General features: G+C 34.7%; 15 non-coding genes across 15 annotated transcripts; all 15 read right to left on the bottom strand.

Annotated features, from left to right (window-relative positions):
- Window positions 1-703: 703 nt before the first annotated feature.
- Window positions 704-776, bottom strand: TRNAT-UGU (transfer RNA threonine (anticodon UGU)). The gene has a single exon. It is a non-coding gene; the product is annotated as a tRNA-Thr (tRNA).
- Window positions 777-2,307: 1,531 nt separating this feature from the next.
- Window positions 2,308-2,380, bottom strand: TRNAT-UGU (transfer RNA threonine (anticodon UGU)). The gene has a single exon. It is a non-coding gene; the product is annotated as a tRNA-Thr (tRNA).
- Window positions 2,381-3,912: 1,532 nt separating this feature from the next.
- On the bottom strand, window positions 3,913-3,985 carry TRNAT-UGU (transfer RNA threonine (anticodon UGU)). The gene has a single exon. It is a non-coding gene; the product is annotated as a tRNA-Thr (tRNA).
- Window positions 3,986-5,517: 1,532 nt separating this feature from the next.
- Window positions 5,518-5,590, bottom strand: TRNAT-UGU (transfer RNA threonine (anticodon UGU)). Its single transcript has one exon. It is a non-coding gene; the product is annotated as a tRNA-Thr (tRNA).
- A 2,926-nt stretch (window positions 5,591-8,516) lies between these two features.
- Window positions 8,517-8,590, bottom strand: TRNAT-UGU (transfer RNA threonine (anticodon UGU)). The gene has a single exon. It is a non-coding gene; the product is annotated as a tRNA-Thr (tRNA).
- Window positions 8,591-10,722: 2,132 nt separating this feature from the next.
- TRNAT-UGU (transfer RNA threonine (anticodon UGU)) lies at window positions 10,723-10,795 on the bottom strand. Its single transcript has one exon. It is a non-coding gene; the product is annotated as a tRNA-Thr (tRNA).
- Window positions 10,796-12,337: 1,542 nt separating this feature from the next.
- Window positions 12,338-12,410, bottom strand: TRNAT-UGU (transfer RNA threonine (anticodon UGU)). The gene has a single exon. It is a non-coding gene; the product is annotated as a tRNA-Thr (tRNA).
- A 1,496-nt stretch (window positions 12,411-13,906) lies between these two features.
- On the bottom strand, window positions 13,907-13,979 carry TRNAT-UGU (transfer RNA threonine (anticodon UGU)). Its single transcript has one exon. It is a non-coding gene; the product is annotated as a tRNA-Thr (tRNA).
- Window positions 13,980-15,520: 1,541 nt separating this feature from the next.
- On the bottom strand, window positions 15,521-15,593 carry TRNAT-UGU (transfer RNA threonine (anticodon UGU)). Its single transcript has one exon. It is a non-coding gene; the product is annotated as a tRNA-Thr (tRNA).
- A 1,542-nt stretch (window positions 15,594-17,135) lies between these two features.
- On the bottom strand, window positions 17,136-17,208 carry TRNAT-UGU (transfer RNA threonine (anticodon UGU)). Its single transcript has one exon. It is a non-coding gene; the product is annotated as a tRNA-Thr (tRNA).
- Window positions 17,209-18,704: 1,496 nt separating this feature from the next.
- TRNAT-UGU (transfer RNA threonine (anticodon UGU)) lies at window positions 18,705-18,777 on the bottom strand. Its single transcript has one exon. It is a non-coding gene; the product is annotated as a tRNA-Thr (tRNA).
- Window positions 18,778-20,319: 1,542 nt separating this feature from the next.
- Window positions 20,320-20,392, bottom strand: TRNAT-UGU (transfer RNA threonine (anticodon UGU)). The gene has a single exon. It is a non-coding gene; the product is annotated as a tRNA-Thr (tRNA).
- Window positions 20,393-21,888: 1,496 nt separating this feature from the next.
- On the bottom strand, window positions 21,889-21,961 carry TRNAT-UGU (transfer RNA threonine (anticodon UGU)). The gene has a single exon. It is a non-coding gene; the product is annotated as a tRNA-Thr (tRNA).
- Window positions 21,962-23,494: 1,533 nt separating this feature from the next.
- Window positions 23,495-23,567, bottom strand: TRNAT-UGU (transfer RNA threonine (anticodon UGU)). Its single transcript has one exon. It is a non-coding gene; the product is annotated as a tRNA-Thr (tRNA).
- A 1,544-nt stretch (window positions 23,568-25,111) lies between these two features.
- On the bottom strand, window positions 25,112-25,184 carry TRNAT-UGU (transfer RNA threonine (anticodon UGU)). Its single transcript has one exon. It is a non-coding gene; the product is annotated as a tRNA-Thr (tRNA).
- Between the last annotated feature and the right edge of the window lie 449 nt (window positions 25,185-25,633).

Genomic DNA, 25,633 nt, shown 5'->3' on the forward strand with positions numbered 1-25,633 from the left:
CAAATATACACTTTTAACAAATGACCACTGCTGAAATGCCTGCTTGGGACATGCAGTTAATAACCTATTAAACAATTTAAAGAAACTTTCAGTTTGCTGTTGTATGTTGAATAGGTGTATATATAAAATTGAGGAAATGTTGGTCATGTTTTCTATGCCTCACAAACCTTGTGCTCCTTAGTCTGGAATGCCTTCAAAATGATATGACAGAATGTCTTTATATTGAGATATTTGTGACCAATAGTGGTCATTACCTTGAGTATGCTTGCATTTGTACTTTATATATGCTTACATGACCAAAAAAGCCTTCTGGCAGCTACAGTTGTCAATTCAAAACTCTTCAGAATCAACTGATGAAGTTGATTCCTGCACGGTACAATACAGATTAATACAATGTATTTACCATTGTTGCTATCTTTAAAGTTTAATTATGGAAAAGCTCTTTCTACAGTTTGTAATGATACTGAAAAATTATGATGGGATTATCAGCATGAACAGAATCAGTAAAATAAAATAATTTTAAGACATGCTCTTGGAACCAATTTGCAGATTATACTGAACATCATAACTCTGTGTACAAATTGAATATCCAAATGTGTGACCAAATTGAAATGGTTCTCCTCACTTAAAGCTCTTGAGCAGACTATTTCAACATTGGGAGCTGCAATTTATATTTTAGCAGCAGTAACAAGAAAGTAGCACTAGGCCCCAGTGAGATTATAACTCACGACCCCTGGTTTACAAGACCAGTGCTTTAACCCCTGAGCTATGGAGCCTTGCCTTCAGCACTATGTATGTTCATTCTGCTTAGTGATGGAAAAAAATCTTCTGCAAATTTCAAATCTCTGTTATCATTTTATTGTCGCTTTTTGTCCCAATGTAGACTTTTCACAAAAAAATTCTACAAATTTGCAATATCCTTGATTGAGTCATGTAGTATATAACTTTTTCAGAAAATCAAATAAATGCAAAAATTAGCTGTCTTTGCTTGAATTGAATTATATAGAAAATATTGAAAAAGTTGGACATATTTTTAATGGCTCTCCAACTTTGTGTTAGAGTGTCCTGTAGTGAGCTGAAATGATAATACCATGCCTGTCAGCAGAAACAGAACAGGTGTACAGCAGGGTGAGAAGTATTAAAAACCTCCTAATGTGTGTGTTTTTTGCTATCATTAAAGTAAAATTATTGGAAAGCTCTTACCATAGTTTCATAATAATAGTGAAAAACTTGTTGGAACTATCAGCATGAACAGAATCGGCCCAATAAAATGCAACAAATATGTTTTAGACATGCTCTTGTAAACAATCAGCAGATTAGACTGAACATCATAACTCTGTGTACAAATTGAATATCCAAATGTGTGACCAAATTGAAATGGTTCTCCTCACTTAAAGATATTGCATAGACTATTTTAACATTGGGAAACACTGGGTCCCAGTGAGATTGGACCTCATGACCCCTGGTTTACGAGACCAGTGCTCTAACCCCTGAGAGATGGAGCCACATAAGTAGCCAGAACTGTGACCAATACGGGGTCTGAATTATGGTGGAAAAGAGTTTTCTTCAAATTTCAGTAATCTTATTGGATATTATTAGTTGTATCTCATTCTCCAAATATACACTTTTAACAAATGACCACTGCTGAAATGCCTGCTTGGGATATGCAGTTAATAACCTATTAAACAATTTAAAGAAACTTTCAGTTTGCTGTTGTATGTTGAATAGGTGTATATATAAAATTGAGGAAATGTTGGTCATGTTTTCTATGCCTCACAAACCTTGTGCTCCTTAGTCTGGAATGCCTTCAAAATGATATGACAGAATGTCTTTATATGGAGATATTTGTGACCAATAGTGGTCATTACCTTGAGTATGCTTGCATTTGTACTTTATATATGCTTACATGACCAAAAAAGCCTTCTGGCAGCTACAGTTGTCAATTCAAAACTCTTCTGGATCAACTGATGAAGTTGATTCCTGCACGGTACAATACAATGTATATACCATTGTTGCTATCTTTAAAGTTTAATTATGGAAAAGCTCTTTCTACAGTTTGTAATGATACTGAAAAATTATGATGGGATTATCAGCATGAACAGAGTCAATACAATAAAATAATTTTAAGACATGCTCTTGGAACCAATTTGCAGATTAGACTGAACATCATAACTCTGTGTACAAATTGAATATCCAAATGTGTGACCAAATTGAAATGGTTCTCCTCACTTAAAGCTCTTGAGCTGACTATTTCAACATTGGGAGCTGCAATTTATATTTTAACAGCAGTAACAAGAAAGTAGCACTAGGCCCCAGTGAGATTTGAACTCACAACCCCTGGTTTACAAGACCAGTGCTCTAACCCCTGAGCTATGGAGCCTTGCCTTTAGCACTATGTATGTTCATTCTGCTTAGTGATGGAAAAAAATCTTCTGCAAATTTCAAATCTCTGTTATCATTTTATTGTCGCTTTTTGTCCCAATGTAGACTTTTCACAAAAAAATTCTACAAATTTGCAATATACTTGATTGAGGCATGTAGTATATAACTTTTTCAGAAAATCAAATAAATGCAAAAATTAGCTGTCTTTGCTTGAATTGAATTATATAGAAAATATTGAAAAAGTTGGACATATTTTTAATGGCTCTCCAACTTTATGTTAGAGTGTCCTGTAGTGAGCTGAAATGATAATACCATGCCTGTCAGCAGAAACAGAACAGGTGTACAACAGGGTGAGAAGTATTAAAAAACTCCTAATGTGTGTGTTTTTTTGCTATCATTAAAGTAAAATTATTGGAAAGCTCTTACCATAGTTTCATAATAATAGTGAAAAACTTGTTGGAACTATCAGCATGAACAGAATCGGCCCAATAAAATGCAACACATATGTTTTAGACATGCTCTTGTAACCAATCAGCAGATTAGACTGAACATCATAACTCTGTGTACAAATTGAATATCCAAATGTGTGACCAAATTGAAATGGTTCTCCTCACTTAAAGATATTGCATAGACTATTTTAACATTGGGAAACACTGGGTCCCAGTGAGATTGGACCTCATGACCCCTGGTTTACGAGACCAGTGCTCTAACCCCTGAGAGATGGAGCCACATAAGTAGCCAGAACTGTGACCAATACGGGGTCTGAATTATGGTGGAAAAGAGTTTTCTTCAAATTTCAGTAATCTTATTGGATATTATTAGTTGTAGCTCATTCTCCAAATATACACTTTTAACAAATGACCACTGCTGAAATGCCTGCTTGGGACATGCAGTTAATAACCTATTAAACAATTTAAAGAAACTTTCAGTTTGCTGTTGTATGTTGAATAGGTGTATATATAAAATTGAGGAAATGTTGGTCATGTTTTCTATGCCTCACAAACCTTGTGCTCCTTAGTCTGGAATGCCTTCAAAATGATATGACAGAATGTCTTTATATGGAGATATTTGTGACCAATAGTGGTCATTACCTTGAGTATGCTTGCATTTGTACTTTATATATGCTTACATGACCAAAAAAGCCTTCTGGCAGCTACAGTTGTCAATTCAAAACTCTTCTGGATCAACTGATGAAGTTGATTCCTGCACGGTACAATACAATGTATATACCATTGTTGCTATCTTTAAAGTTTAATTATGGAAAAGCTCTTTCTACAGTTTGTAATGATACTGAAAAATTATGATGGGATTATCATCATGAACAGAGTCAATACAATAAAATAATTTTAAGACATGCTCTTGGAACCAATTTGCAGATTAGACTGAACATCATAACTCTGTGTACAAATTGAATATCCAAATGTGTGACCAAATTGAAATGGTTCTCCTCACTTAAAGCTCTTGAGCTGACTATTTCAACATTGGGAGCTGCAATTTATATTTTAACAGCAGTAACAAGAAAGTAGCACTAGGCCCCAGTGAGATTTGAACTCACAACCCCTGGTTTACAAGACCAGTGCTCTAACCCCTGAGCTATGGAGCCTTGCCTTTAGCACTATGTATGTTCATTCTGCTTAGTGATGGAAAAAAATCTTCTGCAAATTTCAAATCTCTGTTATCATTTTATTGTCGCTTTTTGTCCCAATGTAGACTTTTCACAAAAAAATTCTACAAATTTGCAATATACTTGATTGAGGCATGTAGTATATAACTTTTTCAGAAAATCAAATAAATGCAAAAATTAGCTGTCTTTGCTTGAATTGAATTATATAGAAAATATTGAAAAAGTTGGACATATTTTTAATGGCTCTCCAACTTTATGTTAGAGTGTCCTGTAGTGAGCTGAAATGATAATACCATGCCTGTCAGCAGAAACAGAACAGGTGTACAACAGGGTGAGAAGTATTAAAAAACTCCTAATGTGTGTGTTTTTTTGCTATCATTAAAGTAAAATTATTGGAAAGCTCTTACCATAGTTTCATAATAATAGTGAAAAACTTGTTGGAACTATCAGCATGAACAGAATCGGCCCAATAAAATGCAACACATATGTTTTAGACATGCTCTTGTAACCAATCAGCAGATTAGACTGAACATCATAACTCTGTGTACAAATTGAATATCCAAATGTGTGACCAAATTGAAATGGTTCTCCTCACTTAAAGATATTGCATAGACTATTTTAACATTGGGAAACACTGGGTCCCAGTGAGATTGGACCTCATGACCCCTGGTTTACGAGACCAGTGCTCTAACCCCTGAGAGATGGAGCCACATAAGTAGCCAGAACTGTGACCAATACGGGGTCTGAATTATGGTGGAAAAGAGTTTTCTTCAAATTTCAGTAATCTTATTGGATATTATTAGTTGTAGCTCATTCTCCAAATATACACTTTTAACAAATGACCACTGCTGAAATGCCTGCTTGGGACATGCAGTTAATAACCTATTAAACAATTTAAAGAAACTTTCAGTTTGCTGTTGTATGTTGAATAGGTGTATATATAAAATTGAGGAAATGTTGGTCATGTTTTCCATGCCTCACAAACCTTGTGCTCATTAGTCTGGAATGCCTTCAAAATGATATGACAGAATGTCTTTATATTGAGATATTTGTGACCAATAGTGGTCATTACCTTGAGTATGCTTGCATTTGTACTTTATATATGCTTACATGACCAAAAAAGCCTTCTGGCAGCTACAGTTGTCAATTCAAAACTCTTCTGGATCAACTGATGAAGTTGATTCCTGCACGGTACAATACAATGTATATACCATTGTTGCTATCTTTAAAGTTTAATTCTGGAAAAGCTCTTTCTACAGTTTGTAATGATACTGAAAAATTATGATGGGATTATCAGCATGAACAAAGTCAATACAATAAAATAATTTTAAGACATGCTCTTGGAACCAATTTGCAGATTAGACTGAACATCATAACTCTGTGTACAAATTGAATATCCAAATGTGTGACCAAATTGAAATGATTCTCCGCACTTAAAGCTCTTGAGCAGACTATTTCAACATTGGGAGCTACAATTTATATTTTAGCAGCAGTAACAAGAAAGTAGCACTAGGCCCCAGTAAGATTTGAACTCACGACCCCTGGTTTACAAGACCATTGCTCTAACCCCTGAGCTATGGAGCCTTGCCTTCAGCACCATGTATGTTCATTCTGCTTAGTGATGGAAAAAAATCTTCTGCAAATTTCAAATCTCTGTTATCATTTTATTGTCGCTTTTTGTCCCAATGTAGACTTTTCACAAAAAAATTCTACAAATTTGCAATATCCTTGATTGAGGCATGTAGTATATAACTTTTTCAGAAAATCAAATAAATGCAAAAATTAGCTGTCTTTGCTTGAATTGAATTATATAGAAAAACTTGTTGGAACTATCAGCATGAACAGAATCGGCCCAATAAAATGCAACAAATATGTTTTAGACATGCTCTTGTAACCAATCAGCAGATTAGACTGAACATCATAACTCTGTGTACAAATTGAATATCCAAATGTGTGACCAAATTGAAATGGTTCTCCTCACTTAAAGATATTGCATAGACTATTTTAACATTGGGAAACACTGGGTCCCAGTGAGATTGGACCTCATGACCCCTGGTTTACGAGACCAGTGCTCTAACCCCTGAGAGATGGAGCCACATAAGTAGCCAGAACTGTGACCAATACGGGGTCTGAATTATGGTGGAAAAGAGTTTTCTTCAAATTTCAGTAATCTTATTGGATATTATTAGTTGTAGCTCATTCTCCAAATATACACTTTTAACAAATGACCACTGCTGAAATGCCTGCTTGGGACATGCAGTTAATAACCTATTAAACAATTTAAAGAAACTTTCAGTTTGCTGTTGTATGTTGAATAGGTGTATATATAAAATTGAGGAAATGTTGGTCATGTTTTCTATGCCTCACAAACCTTGTGCTCCTTAGTCTGGAATGCCTTCAAAATTATATGACAGAATATCTTTATATTGAGATATTTGTGACCAATAGTGGTCATTACCTTGAGTATGCTTGCATTTGTACTTTATATATGCTTACATGACCAAAAAAGCCTTCTGGCAGCTACAGTTGTCAATTAAAAACTCTTCTGGATCAACTGATGAAGTTGATTCCTGCACGGTACAATACAATGTATATACCATTGTTGCTATCTTTAAAGTTTAATTATGGAAAAGCTCTTTCTACAGTTTGTAATGATACTGAAAAATTATGATGGGATTATCAGCATGAACAGAATCAGTACAATAAAATAATTTTAAGACATGCTCTTGGAACCAATTTGCAGATTAGACTGAACATCATAACTGTGTACAAATTGAATATCCAAATGTGTGACCAAATTGAAATGGTTTTCCTCACTTAAAGCTCTTGAGCAGACTATTTCAACATTGGGAGCTGCAATTTATATTTTAGCAGCAGTAACAAGAAAGTAGCACTAGGCCCCAGTCACATTTGAACTCACGAGCCCTGGTTTACAAGACCAGTGCTCTAACCCCCGAGCTATGGAGCCTTGCCTTCAGCACTATGTATGTTCATTCTGCTTAGTGATGGAAAAAAATCTTCTGCAAATTTCAAATCTCTGTTATCATTTTATTGTCGCTTTTTGTCCCAATGTAGACTTTTCACAAAAAAATTCTACAAATTTGCAATATCCTTGATTGAGGCATGTAGTATATAACTTTTTCAGAAAATCAAATAAATGCAAAAATTTGCTGTCTTTGCTTGAATTGAATTATATAGAAAATATTGAAAAAGTTGGACATATTTTTAATGGCTCTCCAACTTTGTGTTAGAGTGTCCTGTAGTGAGCTGAAATGATAATACCATGCCTGTCAGCAGAAACAGAACAGGTGTACAACAGGGTGAGAAGTATTAAAAACCTCCTAATGTGTGTGTTTTTTTGCTATCATTAAAGTAAAATTATTGGAAAGCTCTTACCATAGTTTCATAATAATAGTGAAAAACTTGTTAGAACTATCAGCATGAACAGAATCGGCCCAATAAAATGCAACAAATATGTTTTAGACATGCTCTTGTAACCAATCAGCTGATTAGACTGAACATCATAGCTCTGTGTACAAATTGAATATCCAAATGTGTGACCAAATTGAAATGGTTCTCCTCACTTAAAGATATTGCATAGACTATTTTAACATTGGGAAACACTGGGTCCCAGTGAGATTGGACCTCATGATCCCTGGTTTACGAGAACAGTGCTCTAACCCCTGAGAGATGGAGCCACATAAGTAGCCAGAACTGTGACCAATACGGGGTCTGAATTATGGTGGAAAAGAGTTTTCTTCAAATTTCAGTAATCTTATTGGATATTATTAGTTGTATCTCATTCTCCAAATATACACTTTTAACAAATGACCACTGCTGAAATGCCTGCTTGGGACATGCAGTTAATAACCTATTAAACAATTTAAAGAAACTTTCAGTTTGCTGTTGTATGTTGAATAGGTGTATATATAAAATTGAGGAAATGTTGGTCATGTTTTCTATGCCTCACAAACCTTGTGCTCCTTAGTCTGGAATGCCTTCAAAATGATATGACAGAATGTCTTTATATTGAGATATTTGTGACCAATAGTGGTCATTACCTTGAGTATGCTTGCATTTGTACTTTATATATGCTTACATGACCAAAAAAGCCTTCTGGCAGCTACAGTTGTCAATTCAAAACTCTTCTGGATCAACTGATGAAGTTGATTCCTGCACGGTACAATACAGATTAATACAATGTATATACCATTGTTGCTATCTTTAAAGTTTAATTATGGAAAAGCTCTTTCTACAGTTTGTAATGATACTGAAAAATTTTGATGGGATTATCAGCATGAACAGAATCAGTACAATAAAATAATTTTAAAACATGCTCTTGGAACCAATTCGCAGATTAAACTGAACATCATAACTCTGTGTACAAATTGAATATCCAAATGTGTGACCAAATTGAAATGGTTCTCCTCACTTAAAGCTCTTGAGCAGACTATTTCAACATTGGGAGCTGCAATTTATATTTTAGCAGCAGTAACAAGAAAGTAGCACTAGGCCCCCAGTGAGATTTGAACTCACGACCACTGGTTTACAAGACCAGTGCTCTAAACCCTGAGCTATGGAGCCTTGCCTTCAGCACTATGTATGTTCATTCTGCTTAGTGATGGAAAAAAATCTTCTGCAAATTTCAAATCTCTGTTATCATTTTATTGTCGCTTTTTGTCCCAATGTAGACTTTTCACAAAAAAAATCTACAAATTTGCAATATCCTTGATTGAGGCATGTAGTATATAACTTTTTCAGAAAATCAAATAAATGCAAAAATTAGCTGTCTTTGCTTGAATTGAATTATATAGAAAAACTTGTTGGAACTATCAGCATGAACAGAATCGGCCCAATAAAATGCAACAAATATGTTTTAGACATGCTCTTGTAACCAATCAGCAGATTAGACTGAACATCATAACTCTGTGTACAAATTGAATATCCAAATGTGTGACCAAATTGAAATGGTTCTCCTCAGTTAAAGATATTGCATAGACTATTTTAACATTGGGAAACACTGGGTCCCAGTGAGATTGGACCTCATGACTCCTGGTTTACGAGACCAGTGCTCTAACCCCTGAGAGATGGAGCCACATAAGTAGCCAGAACTGTGACCAATGCGGGGTCTGAATTATGGTGGAAAAGAGTTTTCTTCAAATTTCAGTAATCTTATTGGATATTATTAGTTGTATCTCATTCTCCAAATATACACTTTTAACAAATGACCACTGCTGAAATGCCTGCTTGGGACATGCAGTTAATAACCTATTAAACAATTTAAAGAAACTTTCAGTTTGCTGTTGTATGTTGAATAGGTGTATATATAAAATTGAGGAAATGTTGGTCATGTTTTCTATGCCTCACAAACCTTGTGCTCCTTAGTCTGGAATGCCTTCAAAATGATATGACAGAATGTCTTTATATTGAGATATTTGTGACCAATAGTGGTCATTACCTTGAGTATGCTTGCATTTGTACTTTATATATGCTTACATGACCAAAAAAGCCTTCTGGCAGCTACAGTTGTCAATTCAAAACTCTTCTGGATCAACTGATGAAGTTGATTCCTGCACGGTACAATACAGATTAATACAATGTATATACCATTGTTGCTATCTTTAAAGTTTAATTATGGAAAAGCTCTTTCTACAGTTTGTAATGATACTGAAAAATTATGATGGGATTATCAGCATGAACAGAATCAGTACAATAAAATAATTTTAAGACATGCTCTTGGAACCAATTTGCAGATTAGACTGAACATCATAACTCTGTGTACAAATTGAATATCCAAATGTGTGACCAAATTGAAATGGTTCTCCTCACTTAAAGATATTGCATAGACTATTTTAACATTGGGAAACACTAGGTCCCAGTGAGATTGGACCTCATGACCCCTGGTTTACGAGACCAGTGCTCTAACCCCTGAGCTATGGAACCACATAAGTAGCCAGAACTGTGACCAATACGGGGTCTGAATTATGGTGGAAAAGAGTTTTCTTCAAATTTCAGTAATCTTATTGGATATTATTAGTTGTAGCTCATTCTCCAAATATACACTTTTAACAAATGACCACTGCTGAAATGCCTGCTTGGGACATGCAGTTAATAACCTATTAAACAATTTAAAGAAACTTTCAGTTTGCTGTTGTATGTTGAATAGGTGTATATATAAAATTGAGGAAATGTTGGTCATGTTTTCTATGCCTCACAAACCTTGTGCTCCTTAGTCTGGAATGCCTTCAAAATGATATGACAGAATGTCTTTAAATTGAGATATTTGTGACCAATAGTGGTCATTACCTTGAGTATGCTTGCATTTGTACTTTATATATGCTTACATGACCAAAAAAGCTTTCTGGCAGCTACAGTTGTCAATTCAAAACTCTTCTGGATCAACTGATGAAGTTGATTCCTGCACGGTACAATACAGATTAATACAATGTATATACCATTGTTGCTATCTTTAAAGTTTAATTATGGAAAAGCTCTTTCTACAGTTTGTAATGATACTGAAAAATTATGATGGGATTATCAGCATGAACAGAATCAGTACAATAAAATAATTTTAAGACATGCTCTTGGAACCAATTTGCAGATTAGACTGAACATCATAACTCTGTACAAATTGAATATCCAAGCTCTTGAGCAGACTATTTCAACATTGGGAGCTGCAATTTATATTTTAGCAGCAGTAACAAGAAAGTAGCACTAGGCCCCAGTGAGATTTGAACTCACGACCCCTGGTTTACAAGACCAGTGTTTTAACCCCTGAGCTATGGAGCCTTGCCTTCAGCACTATGTATGTTCATTCTGCTTAGTGATGGAAAAAAATCTTCTGCAAATTTTAAATCTCTGTTATCATTTTATTGTCGCTTTTTGTCCCAATGTAGACTTTTCACAAAAAAATTCTACAAATTTGCAATATCCTTGATTGAGGCATGTAGTATATAACTTTTTAAGAAAATCAAATAAATTCAAAAATTAGCTGTCTTTGCTTGAATTGAATTATATAGAAAATATTGAAAAAGTTGGACATATTTTTAATGGCTCTCCAACTTTGTGTTAGAGTGTCCTGTAGTGAGCTGAAATGATAATACCATGCCTGTCAGCAGAAACAGAACAGGTGTACAACAGGGTGAGAAGTATTAAAAACCTCCTAATGTGTGTGTTTTTTTGCTATCATTAAAGTAAAATTATTGGAAAGCTCTTACCATAGTTTCATAATAATAGTGAAAAACTTGTTGGAACTATCAGCATGAACAGAATCGGCCCAATAAAATGCAACAAATATATTTTAGACATGCTCTTGTAACCAAATAGCAGATTAGACTGAACATCATAACTCTGTGTACAAATTGAATATCCAAATGTGTGACCAAATTGAAATGGTTCTCCTCACTTAAAGATATTGCATAGACTATTTTAACATTGGGAAACACTAGGTCCCAGTGAGATTGGACCTCATGACCCCTGGTTTACGAGACCAGTGCTCTAACCCCTGAGAGATGGAGCCACATAAGTAGCCAGAACTGTGACCAATACGGGGTCTGAATTATGGTGGAAAAGAGTTTTCTTCAAATTTCAGTAATCTTATTGGATATTATTAGTTGTAGCTCATTCTCCAAATATACACTTTTAACAGATGACCACTGCTGAAATGCCTGCTTGGGACATGCAGTTAATAACCTATTAAACAATTTAAAGAAACTTTCAGTTTGCTGTTGTATGTTGAATAGGTGTATATATAAAATTGAGGAAATGTTGGTCATGTTTTCTATGCCTCACAAACCTTGTGCTCCTTAGTCTGGAATGCCTTCAAAATGATATGACAGAATGTCTTTATATTGAGATATTTGTGACCAATAGTGGTCATTACCTTGAGTATGCTTGCATTTGTACTTTTTATATGCTTACATGACCAAAAAAGCCTTCTGGCAGCTACAGTTGACAATTCAAAACTCTTTAGAATCAACTGATGAAGTTGATTCCTGCACGGTACAATACAGATTAATACAATGTATATACCATTGTTGCTATCTTTAAAGTTTAATTATGGAAAAGCTCTTTCTACAGTTTGTAATGATACTGAAAAATTATGATGGGATTATCAGCATGAACAGAATCAGTACAATAAAATAATTTTAAGACATGCTCTTGGTACCAATTTGCAGATTAGACTGAACATCATAACTCTGTGTACAAATTGAATATCCAAATGTGTGACCAAATTGAAATGGTTCTCCTCACTTAAAGCTCTTGAGCAGACTATTTCAACATTGGGAGCTGCAATTTATATTTTAGCAGCAGTAACAAGAAAGTAGCACTAGGCCCCAGTGAGATTTGAACTCACGACCCCTGGTTTACAAAACCAGTGCTCCAACCCCTGAGCTATGGAGCCTTGCCTTCAGCACTATGTATGTTCTGTTATCATTTTATTGTCGCTTTTTGTCCCAATGTAGACTTTTCACAAAAAAATTCTACAAATTTGCAATATCCTTGATTGAGGCATGTAGTATATAACTTTTTCAGAAAATCAAATAAATGCAAAAATTAGCTGTCTTTGCTTGAATTGAATTATATAGAAAATATTGAAAAAGTTGGACATATTTTTAATGGCTCTCCAACTTTGTGTTAGAGTGTCCTGTAGTGAGCTGAAATGATAATACCATGCCTGTCAGCAGAAACAGAACAGGTGTACAACAGGGTGAGAAGTATTAAAAACCTCCTAATGTGTGTGTTTTTTTGCTATCATTAAAGTAAAATTATTGGAAAGCTCTTACCATAGTTTCATAATAATAGTGAAAAACTTGTTGGAACTATCAGCATGAACAGAATCGGCCCAATAAAATGCAACAACTATGTTTTAGACATGCTCTTGTAACCAATCAGCAGATTAGACTGAACATCATAACTCTGTGTACAAATTGAATATCCAAATGTGTGACCAAATTGAAATGGTTCTCCTCACTTAAAGATATTGCATAGACTATTTTAACATTGGGAAACACTGGGTCCCAGTGAGATTGGACCTCATGACCCCTGGTTTACGAGACCAGTGCTCTAACCCCTGAGAGATGGAGCCACATAAGTAGCCAGAACTGTGACCAATACGGGGTCTGAATTATGGTGGAAAAGAGTTTTCTTCAAATTTCAGTAATCTTATTGGATATTATTAGTTGTATCTCATTCTCCAAATATACACTTTTAACAAATGACCACTGCTGAAATGCCTGCTTGGGACATGCAGTTAATAACCTATTAAACAATTTAAAGAAACTTTCAGTTTGCTGTTGTATGTTGAATAGGTGTATATATAAAATTGAGGAAATGTTGGTCATGTTTTCTATGCCTCACAAACCTTGTGCTCCTTAGACTGGAATGCCTTCAAAATGATATGACAGAATGTCTTTATATTGAGATATTTGTGACCAATAGTGGTCATTACCTTGAGTATGCTTGCATTTGTACTTTATATATGCTTACATGACCAAAAAAGCCTTCTGGCAGCTACAGTTGTCAATTCAAAACTCTTCTGGATCAACTGATGAAGTTGATTCCTGCACGGTACAATACAGATTAATACAATGTATATACCATTGTTGCTATCTTTAAAGTTTAATTATGGAAAAGCTCTTTCTACAGTTTGTAATGATACTGAAAAATTATGATGGGATTATCAGCATGAACAGAATCAGTACAATAAAATAATTTTAAGACATGCTCTTGGAACCAATTTGCAGATTAGACTGAACATCATAACTCTGTGTACAAATTGAATATCCAAATGTGTGACCAAATTGAAATGGTTCTCCTCACTTAAAGCTCTTGAGCAGACTATTTCAACATTGGGAGCTGCAATTTATATTTTAGCAGCAGTAACAAGAAAGTAGCACTAGGCCCCAGTGAGATTTGAACTCACAACCCCTGGTTTACAAGACCAGTGCTCTAACCCCTGAGCTATGGAGCCTTGCCTTCAGCACTATGAATGAACTTCTGCTTAGTGATGGAAAAAAATCTTTTGCAAATTTCAAATCTCTGTTATCATTTTATTGTCGCTTTTTGTCCCAATGTAGACTTTTCACAAAAAAATTCTACAAATTTGCAATATCCTTGATTGAGGCATGTAGTATATAACTTTTTCAGAAAATCAAATAAATGCAAAAATTAGCTGTCTTTGCTTTAATTGAATTATATAGAAAATATTGAAAAAGTTGGACATATTTTTAATGGCTCTCCAACTTTGTGTTAGAGTGTCCTGTAGTGAGCTGAAATAATAATACCATGCCTGTCAGCAGAAACAGAACAGGTGTACAACAGGGTGAGAAGTATTAAAAACCTCCTAATGTGTGTGTTTTTTTGCTATCATTAAAGTAAAATTATTGGAAAGCTCTTACCATAGTTTCATAATAATAGTGAAAAACTTGTTGGAACTATCAGCATGAACAGAATCGGCCCAATAAAATGCAACAAATATGTTTTAGACATGCTCTTGTAACCAATCAGCAGATTAGACTGAACATCATAACTCTGTGTACAAATTGAATATCCAAATGTGTGACCAAATTGAAATGGTTCTCCTCACTTAAAGATATTGCATAGACTATTTTAACATTGGGAAACACTGGGTCCCAGTGAGATTGGACCTCATGACCCCTGGTTTACGAGACCAGTGCTCTAACCCCTGAGAGATGGAGCCACATAAGTAGCCAGAACTGTGACCAATACGGGGTCTGAATTATGGTGGAAAAGAGTTTTCTTCAAATTTCAGTAATCTTATTGGATATTATTAGTTGTATCTCATTCTCCAAATATACACTTTTAACAAATGACCACTGCTGAAATGCCTGCTTGGGACATGCAGTTAATAACCTATTAAACAATTTAAAGAAACTTTCAGTTTGCTGTTGTATGTTGAATAGGTGTATATATAAAATTGAGGAAATGTTGGTCATGTTTTCTATGCCTCACAAACCTTGTGCTCCTTAGTCTGGAATGCCTTCAAAATGATATGACAGAATGTCTTTATATTGAGATATTTGTGACCAATAGTGGTCATTACCTTGAGTATGCTTGCATGTGTTCTTTATATATGCTTACATGACCAAAAAAGCCTTCTGGCAGCTACAGTTGTCAATTCAAAACTCTTCAGAATCAACTGATGAAGTTGATTCCTGCACGGTACAATACAGATTAATACAATGTATATACCATTGTTGCTATCTTTAAAGTTTAATTATGGAAAAGCTCTTTCTACAGTTTGTAATGATACTGAAAAATTATGATGGGATTATCAGCATGAACAGAATCAGTACAATAAAATAATTTTAAGACATGCTCTTGGAACCAATTTGCAGATTAGACTGAACATCATAACTCTGTGTACAAATTGAATATCCAAATGTGTGACCAAATTGAAATGGTTCTCCTCACTTAAAGCTCTTGAGCAGACTATTTCAACATTGGGAGCTGCAATTTATATTTTAGCAGCAGTAACAAGAAAGTAGCACTAGGCCCCAGTGAGATTTGAACTCACGACCCCTGGTTTACAAGACCAGTGTTTTAACCCCTGAGCTATGGAGCCTTGCCTTCAACACTATGTATGTTCATTCTGCTTAGTGATGGAAAAAAATCTTCTGCAAATTTCAAATCTCTGTTATCATTTTATTGTCGCTTTTTGTCCCAATGTAGACTTTTCACAAAAAAATTCTACAAATTTGCAATATCCTTGATTGAGGCATGTAGTATATAACTTTTTAAGAAAATTAAATAAATGCAAAAATTAGCTGTCTTTGCTTGAATTGAATTATATAGAAAATATTGAAAAAGTTGGACATATTTTTAATGGCTCTCCAACTTTGTGTTAGAGTGTCCTGTAGTGAGCTGAAATGATAATACCATGCCTGTCAGCAGAAACAGAACAGGTGTACAACAGGGTGAGAAGTATTAAAAACCTCCTTATGTGTGTGTTTTTTTGCTATCATTAAAGTAAAATTATTGGAAAGCTCTTACCATAGTTTCATAATAATAGTGAAAAACTTGTTGGAACTATCAGCATGAACAGAATCGGCCCAATAAAATGCAACAAATATATTTTAGACATGCTCTTGTAACCAAATAGCAGATTAGACTGAACATCATAACTCTGTGTACAAATTGAATATCCAAATGTGTGACCAAATTGAAATGGTTCTCCTCACTTAAAGATATTGCATAGACTATTTTAACATTGGGAAACACTAGGTCCCAGTGAGATTGGACCTCATGACCCCTGGTTTACGAGACCAGTGCTCTAACCCCTGAGAGATGGAGCCACATAAGTAGCCAGAACTGTGACCAATACGGGGTCTGAATTATGGTGGAAAAGAGTTTTCTTCAAATTTCAGTAATCTTATTGGATATTATTAGTTGTAGCTCATTCTCCAAATATACACTTTTAACAGATGACCACTGCTGAAATGCCTGCTTGGGACATGCAGTTAATAACCTATTAAACAATTTAAAGAAACTTTCAGTTTGCTGTTGTATGTTGAATAGGTGTATATATAAAATTGAGGAAATGTTGGTCATGTTTTCTATGCCTCACAAACCTTGTGCTCCTTAGTCTGGAATGCCTTCAAAATGATATGACAGAATGTCTTTATATTGAGATATTTGTGACCAATAGTGGTCATTACCTTGAGTATGCTTGCATTTGTACTTTTTATATGCTTACATGACCAAAAAAGCCTTCTGGCAGCTACAGTTGTCAATTCAAAACTCTTTAGAATCAACTGATGAAGTTGATTCCTGCACGGTACAATACAGATTAATACAATGTATATACCATTGTTGCTATCTTTAAAGTTTAATTATGGAAAAGCTCTTTCTACAGTTTGTAATGATACTGAAAAATTATGATGGGATTATCAGCATGAACAGAATCAGTACAATAAAATAATTTTAAGACATGCTCTTGGTACCAATTTGCAGATTAGACTGAACATCATAACTCTGTGTACAAATTGAATATCCAAATGTGTGACCAAATTGAAATGGTTCTCCTCACTTAAAGCTCTTGAGCAGACTATTTCAACATTGGGAGCTGCAATTTATATTTTAGCAGCAGTAACAAGAAAGTAGCACTAGGCCCCAGTGAGATTTGAACTCACGACCCCTGGTTTACAAAACCAGTGCTCCAACCCCTGAGCTATGGAGCCTTGCCTTCAGCACTATGTATGTTCTGTTATCATTTTATTGTCGCTTTTTGTCCCAATGTAGACTTTTCACAAAAAAATTCTACAAATTTGCAATATCCTTGATTGAGGCATGTAGTATATAACTTTTTCAGAAAATCAAATAAATGCAAAAATTAGCTGTCTTTGCTTGAATTGAATTATATAGAAAATATTGAAAAAGTTGGACATATTTTTAATGGCTCTCCAACTTTGTGTTAGAGTGTCCTGTAGTGAGCTGAAATGATAATACCATGCCTGTCAGCAGAAACAGAACAGGTGTACAACAGGGTGAGAAGTATTAAAAACCTCCTAATGTGTGTGTTTTTTTGCTATCATTAAAGTAAAATTATTGGAAAGCTCTTACCATAGTTTCATAATAATAGTGAAAAACTTGTTGGAACTATCAGCATGAACAGAATCGGCCCAATAAAATGCAACAAATATGTTTTAGACATGCTCTTGTAACCAATCAGCAGATTAGACTGAACATCATAACTCTGTGTACAAATTGAATATCCAAATGTGTGACCAAATTGAAATGGTTCTCCTCACTTAAAGATATTGCATAGACTATTTTAACATTGGGAAACACTGGGTCCCAGTGAGATTGGACCTCATGACCCCTGGTTTACGAGACCAGTGCTCTAACCCCTGAGAGATGGAGCCACATAAGTAGCCAGAACTGTGACCAATACGGGGTCTGAATTATGGTGGAAAAGAGTTTTCTTCAAATTTCAGTAATCTTATTGGATATTATTAGTTGTATCTCATTCTCCAAATATACACTTTTAACAAATGACCACTGCTGAAATGCCTGCTTGGGACATGCAGTTAATAACCTATTAAACAATTTAAAGAAACTTTCAGTTTGCTGTTGTATGTTGAATAGGTGTATATATAAAATTGAGGAAATGTTGGTCATGTTTTCTATGCCTCACAAACCTTGTGCTCCTTAGTCTGGAATGCCTTCAAAATGATATGACAGAATGTCTTTATATTGAGATATTTGTGACCAATAGTGGTCATTACCTTGAGTATGCTTGCATGTGTTCTTTATATATGCTTACATGACCAAAAAAGCCTTCTGGCAGCTACAGTTGTCAATTCAAAACTCTTCAGAATCAACTGATGAAGTTGATTCCTGCACGGTACAATACAGATTAATACAATGTATATACCATTGTTGCTATCTTTAAAGTTTAATTATGGAAAAGCTCTTTCTACAGTTTGTAATGATACTGAAAAATTATGATGGGATTATCAGCATGAACAGAATCAGTACAATAAAATAATTTTAAGACATGCTCTTGGAACCAATTTGCAGATTAGACTGAACATCATAACTCTGTGTACAAATTGAATATCCAAATGTGTGACCAAATTGAAATGGTTCTCCTCACTTAAAGCTCTTGAGCAGACTATTTCAACATTGGGAGCTGCAATTTATATTTTAGCAGCAGTAACAAGAAAGTAGCACTAGGCCCCAGTGAGATTTGAACTCACGACCCCTGGTTTACAAGACCAGTGTTTTAACCCCTGAGCTATGGAGCCTTGCCTTCAGCACTATGTATGTTCATTCTGCTTAGTGATGGAAAAAAATCTTCTGCAAATTTCAAATCTCTGTTATCATTTTATTGTCGCTTTTTGTCCCAATGTAGACTTTTCACAAAAAAATTCTACAAATTTGCAATATCCTTGATTGAGGCATGTAGTATATAACTTTTTAAGAAAATCAAATAAATGCAAAAATTAGCTGTCTTTGCTTGAATTGAATTATATAGAAAATATTGAAAAAGTTGGACATATTTTTAATGGCTCTCCAACTTTGTGTTAGAGTGTCCTGTAGTGAGCTGAAATGATAATACCATGCCTGTCAGCAGAAACAGAACAGGTGTACAACAGGGTGAGAAGTATTAAAAACCTCCTTATGTGTGTGTTTTTTTGCTATCATTAAAGTAAAATTATTGGAAAGCTCTTACCATAGTTTCATAATAATAGTGAAAAACTTGTTGGAACTATCAGCATGAACAGAATCGGCCCAATAAAATGCAACAAATATATTTTAGACATGCTCTTGTAACCAAATAGCAGATTAGACTGAACATCATAACTCTGTGTACAAATTGAATATCCAAATGTGTGACCAAATTGAAATGGTTCTCCTCACTTAAAGATATTGCATAGACTATTTTAACATTGGGAAACACTAGGTCCCAGTGAGATTGGACCTCATGACCCCTGGTTTACGAGACCAGTGCTCTAACCCCTGAGAGATGGAGCCACATAAGTAGCCAGAACTGTGACCAATACGGGGTCTGAATTATGGTGGAAAAGAGTTTTCTTCAAATTTCAGTAATCTTATTGGATATTATTAGTTGTAGCTCATTCTCCAAATATACACTTTTAACAGATGACCACTGCTGAAATGCCTGCTTGGGACATGCAGTTAATAACCTATTAAACAATTTAAAGAAACTTTCAGTTTGCTGTTGTATGTTGAATAGGTGTATATATAAAATTGAGGAAATGTTGGTCATGTTTTCTATGCCTCACAAACCTTGTGCTCCTTAGTCTGGAATGCCTTCAAAATGATATGACAGAATGTCTTTATATTGAGATATTTGTGACCAATAGTGGTCATTACCTTGAGTATGCTTGCATTTGTACTTTTTATATGCTTACATGACCAAAAAAGCCTTCTGGCAGCTACAGTTGTCAATTCAAAACTCTTTAGAATCAACTGATGAAGTTGATTCCTGCACGGTACAATACAGATTAATACAATGTATATACCATTGTTGCTATCTTTAATGTTTAATTATGGAAAAGCTCTTTCTACAGTTTGTAATGATACTGAAAAATTATGATGGGATTATCAGCATGAACAGAATCAGTACAATAAAATAATTTTAAGACATGCTCTTGGTACCAATTTGCAGATTAGACTGAACATCATAACTCTGTGTACAAATTGAATATCCAAATGTGTGACCAAATTGAAATGGTTCTCCTCACTTAAAGCTCTTGAGCAGACTATTTCAACATTGGGAGCTGCAATTTATATTTTAGCAGCAGTAACAAGAAAGTAGCACTAGGCCCCAGTGAGATTTGAACTCACGACCCCTGGTTTACAAAACCAGTGCTCCAACCCCTGAGCTATGGAGCCTTGCCTTCAGCACTATGTATGTTCTGTTATCATTTTATTGTCGCTTTTTGTCCCAATGTAGACTTTTCACAAAAAAATTCTACAAATTTGCAATATCCTTGATTGAGGCATGTAGTATATAACTTTTTCAGAAAATCAAATAAATGCAAAAATTAGCTGTCTTTGCTTGAATTGAATTATATAGAAAATATTGAAAAAGTTGGACATATTTTTAATGGCTCTCCAACTTTGTGTTAGAGTGTCCTGTAGTGAGCTGAAATGATAATACCATGCCTGTCAGCAGAAACAGAACAGGTGTACAACAGGGTGAGAAGTATTAAAAACCTCCTAATGTGTGTGTTTTTTTGCTATCATTAAAGTAAAATTATTGGAAAGCTCTTACCATAGTTTCATAATAATAGTGAAAAACTTGTTGGAACTATCAGCATGAACAGAATCGGCCCAATAAAATGCAACAACTATGTTTTAGACATGCTCTTGTAACCAATCAGCAGATTAGACTGAACATCATAACTCTGTGTACAAATTGAATATCCAAATGTGTGACCAAATTGAAATGGTTCTCCTCACTTAAAGATATTGCATAGACTATTTTAACATTGGGAAACACTGGGTCCCAGTGAGATTGGACCTCATGACCCCTGGTTTACGAGACCAGTGCTCTAACCCCTGAGAGATGGAGCCACATAAGTAGCCAGAACTGTGACCAATACGGGGTCTGAATTATGGTGGAAAAGAGTTTTCTTCAAATTTCAGTAATCTTATTGGATATTATTAGTTGTATCTCATTCTCCAAATATACACTTTTAACAAATGACCACTGCTGAAATGCCTGCTTGGGACATGCAGTTAATAACCTATTAAACAATTTAAAGAAACTTTCAGTTTGCTGTTGTATGTTGAATAGGTGTATATATAAAATTGAGGAAATGTTGGTCATGTTTTCTATGCCTCACAAACCTTGTGCTCCTTAGACTGGAATGCCTTCAAAATGATATGACAGAATGTCTTTATATTGAGATATTTGTGACCAATAGTGGTCATTACCTTGAGTATGCTTGCATTTGTACTTTATATATGCTTACATGACCAAAAAAGCCTTCTGGCAGCTACAGTTGTCAATTCAAAACTCTTCTGGATCAACTGATGAAGTTGATTCCTGCACGGTACAATACAGATTAATACAATGTATATACCATTGTTGCTATCTTTAAAGTTTAATTATGGAAAAGCTCTTTCTACAGTTTGTAATGATACTGAAAAATTATGATGGGATTATCAGCATGAACAGAATCAGTACAATAAAATAATTTTAAGACATGCTCTTGGAACCAATTTGCAGATTAGACTGAACATCATAACTCTGTGTACAAATTGAATATCCAAATGTGTGACCAAATTGAAATGGTTCTCCTCACTTAAAGCTCTTGAGCAGACTATTTCAACATTGGGAGCTGCAATTTATATTTTAGCAGCAGTAACAAGAAAGTAGCACTAGGCCCCAGTGAGATTTGAACTCACAACCCCTGGTTTACAAGACCAGTGCTCTAACCCCTGAGCTATGGAGCCTTGCCTTCAGCACTATGTATGTTCATTCTGCTTAGTGATGGAAAAAAATCTTTTGCAAATTTCAAATCTCTGTTATCATTTTATTGTCGCTTTTTGTCCCAATGTAGACTTTTCACAAAAAAATTCTACAAATTTGCAATATCCTTGATTGAGGCATGTAGTATATAACTTTTACAGAAAATCAAATAAATGCAAAAATTAGCTGTCTTTGCTTTAATTGAATTATATAGAAAATATTGAAAAAGTTGGACATATTTTTAATGGCTCTCCAACTTTGTGTTAGAGTGTCCTGTAGTGAGCTGAAATAATAATACCATGCCTGTCAGCAGAAACAGAACAGGTGTACAACAGGGTGAGAAGTATTAAAAACCTCCTAATGTGTGTGTTTTTTTGCTATCATTAAAGTAAAATTATTGGAAAGCTCTTACCATAGTTTCATAATAATAGTGAAAAACTTGTTGGAACTATCAGCATGAACAGAATCGGCCCAATAAAATGCAACAAATATGTTTTAGACATGCTCTTGTAACCAATCAGCAGATTAGACTGAACATCATAACTCTGTGTACAAATTGAATATCCAAATGTGTGACCAAATTGAAATGGTTCTCCTCACTTAAAGATATTGCATAGACTATTTTAACATTGGGAAACACTGGGTCCCAGTGAGATTGGACCTCATGACCCCTGGTTTACGAGACCAGTGCTCTAACCCCTGAGAGATGGAGCCACATAAGTAGCCAGAACTGTGACCAATACGGGGTCTGAATTATGGTGGAAAAGAGTTTTCTTCAAATTTCAGTAATCTTATTGGATATTATTAGTTGTATCTCATTCTCCAAATATACACTTTTAACAAATGACCACTGCTGAAATGCCTGCTTGGGACATGCAGTTAATAACCTATTAAACAATTTAAAGAAACTTTCAGTTTGCTGTTGTATGTTGAATAGGTGTATATATAAAATTGAGGAAATGTTGGTCATGTTTTCCATGTCTCACAAACCTTAGTCTGGAATGCCTTCAAAATGATATGACAGAATGTCTTTATATTGAGATATTTGTGACCAATAGTGGTCATTACCTTGAGTATGCTTGCATTTGTACTTTATATATGCTTACATGACCAAAAAAGCCTTCTGGCAGCTACAGTTGTCAATTCAAAACTCTTCTGGATCAACTGATGAAGTTGATTCCTGCACGGTACAATACAGATTAATACAATGTATATACCATTGTTGTTATCTTTAAAGTTTAATTATGGAAAAGCTCTATCTACAGTTTGTAATGATACTGAAAAATTATGATGGGATTATCAGCATGAACAGAATCAGTACAATAAAATAATTTTAAGACATGCTCTTGGAACCAATTTGCAGATTAGACTGAACATCATAACTCTGTGTACAAATTGAATATCCAAATGTGTGACCAAATTGAAATGGTTCTCCTCACTTAAAGCTCTTGAGCAGACTATTTCAACATTGGGAGCTGCAATTTATATTTTAGCAGCAGTAACAAGAAAGTAGCACTAGGCCCCAGTGAGATTTGAGCTCACGACCGCTGGTTTACAAGACCAGTGCTCTAACCCCTGAGCTATGGAGCCTTGCCTTCAGCACTATGTATGTTCATTCTGCTTAGTGATGGAAAAAAATCTTCTGCAAATTTCAAATCTCTGTTATCATTTTATTGTCGCTTTTTGTCCCAATGTAGACTTTTCACAAAAAAAATTCTAAAAATTTGCAATATCCTTGATTGAGGCATGTAGTATATTAACTTTTTCAGAAAAACAAATAAATGCAAAAATTAGCTGTCTGTGCTTGAATTGAATTATATAGAAAATATTGAAAAAGTTGGACATATTTTTAATGGCTCTCCAACTTTGTGTTAGAGTGTCCTGTAGTGAGCTGAAATGATAATACCATGCCTGTCAGCAGAAACAGAACAGGTGTACAACAGGGTGAGAAGTATTAAAAACCTCCTAATGTGTGTGTTTTTTTGCTATCATTAAAGTTAAATTATTGGAAAGCTCTTACCATAGTTTCATAATAATAGTGAAAAACTTGTTGGAACTATCAGCATGAACAGAATCGGCCCAATAAAATGCAACAAATATATTTTAGACATGCTCTTGTAACCAATCAGCAGATTAGACTGAACATCATATGTCTTTGTCCAAATTAACCATCCAAATATGTGACCAAATTGAAATGGTTCTCCTCACTTAAAGATATTGCATAGACTATTTTAACATTGGGAAACACTAGGTCCCAGTGAGATTGGACCTCATGACCCCTGGTTTACGAGACCAGTGCTCTAACCCCTGAGCTATGGAGCCACATAAGTAGCCAGAACTGTGACCAATACGGGGTCTGAATTATGGTGGAAAAGAGTTTTCTTCAAATTTCAGTAATCTTATTGGATATTATTAGTTGTAGCTCATTCTCCAAATATACACTTTTAACAAATGACCACTGCTGAAATGCCTGCTTGGGACATGCAGTTAATAACCTATTAAACAATTTAAAGAAACTTTCAGTTTGCTGCTGTATGTTGAATAGGTGTATATATAAAATTGAGGAAATGTTGGTCATGTTTTCCATGCCTCACAAACCTTGTGCTCCTTAGTCTGGAATGCCTTCAAAATGATATGACAGAATGTCTTTATATTGAGATATTTGTGACCAATAGTGGTCATTACCTTGAGTATGCTTGCATTTGTACTTTATATATGCTTACATGACCAAAAAAGCCTTCTGGCAGCTACAGTTGTCAATTCAAAACTCTTCTGGATCAACTGATGAAGTTGATTCCTGCACGGTACAATACAGATTAATACAATGTATATATCATTGTTGCTATCTTTAAAGTTTAATTATGGAAAAGCTCTTTCTACAGTTTGTAATAATACTGAAAAATTATGATGGGATTATCAGCATGAACAGAGTCAATACAATAAAATAATTTTAAGACTTGCTCTTGGAACCAATTTGCAGATTAGACTGAACATCATAACTCTGTGTACAAATTGAATATCCAAATGTGTGACCAAATTGAAATGGTTCTCCTCACTTAAAGCTCTTGAGCAGACTATTTCAACATTGGGAGCTGCAATTTATATTTTAGCAGCAGTAACAAGAAAGTAGCACTAGGCCCCAGTGAGATTTGAACTCATGACCCCTGGTTTACAAGACCAGTGCTCTAACCCTTGAGCTATGGAGCCTTGCCTTCAGCACTATGTATGTTCATTCTGCTTAGTGATGGAAAAAAATCTTCTGCAAATTTCAAATCTCTGTTATCATTTTATTGTCGCTTTTTGTCCCAATGTAGACTTTTCACAAAAAAATTCTACAAATTTGCAATATACTTGATTGAGGCATGTAGTATATAACTTTTTCAGAAAATCAAATAAATGCAAAAATTAGCTGTCTTTGCTTGAATTGAATTATATAGAAAATATTGAAAAAGTTGGACATATTTTTAATGGCTCTCCAACTTTGTGTTAGAGTGTCCTGTAGTGAGCAGAAATGATAATACCATGCCTGTCAGTAGAAACAGAACAGGTGTACAACAGGGTGAGAAGTATTAAAAAACTCCTAATGTGTGTGTTTTTTTGCTATCATTAAAGTAAAATTATTGGAAAGCTCTTACCATAGTTTCATAATAATAGTG

The sequence above is a fragment of the Pseudophryne corroboree genome, chromosome 11, assembly GCF_028390025.1.
Source record: "Pseudophryne corroboree isolate aPseCor3 chromosome 11, aPseCor3.hap2, whole genome shotgun sequence".
NCBI lineage: Eukaryota > Metazoa > Chordata > Amphibia > Anura > Myobatrachidae > Pseudophryne > Pseudophryne corroboree.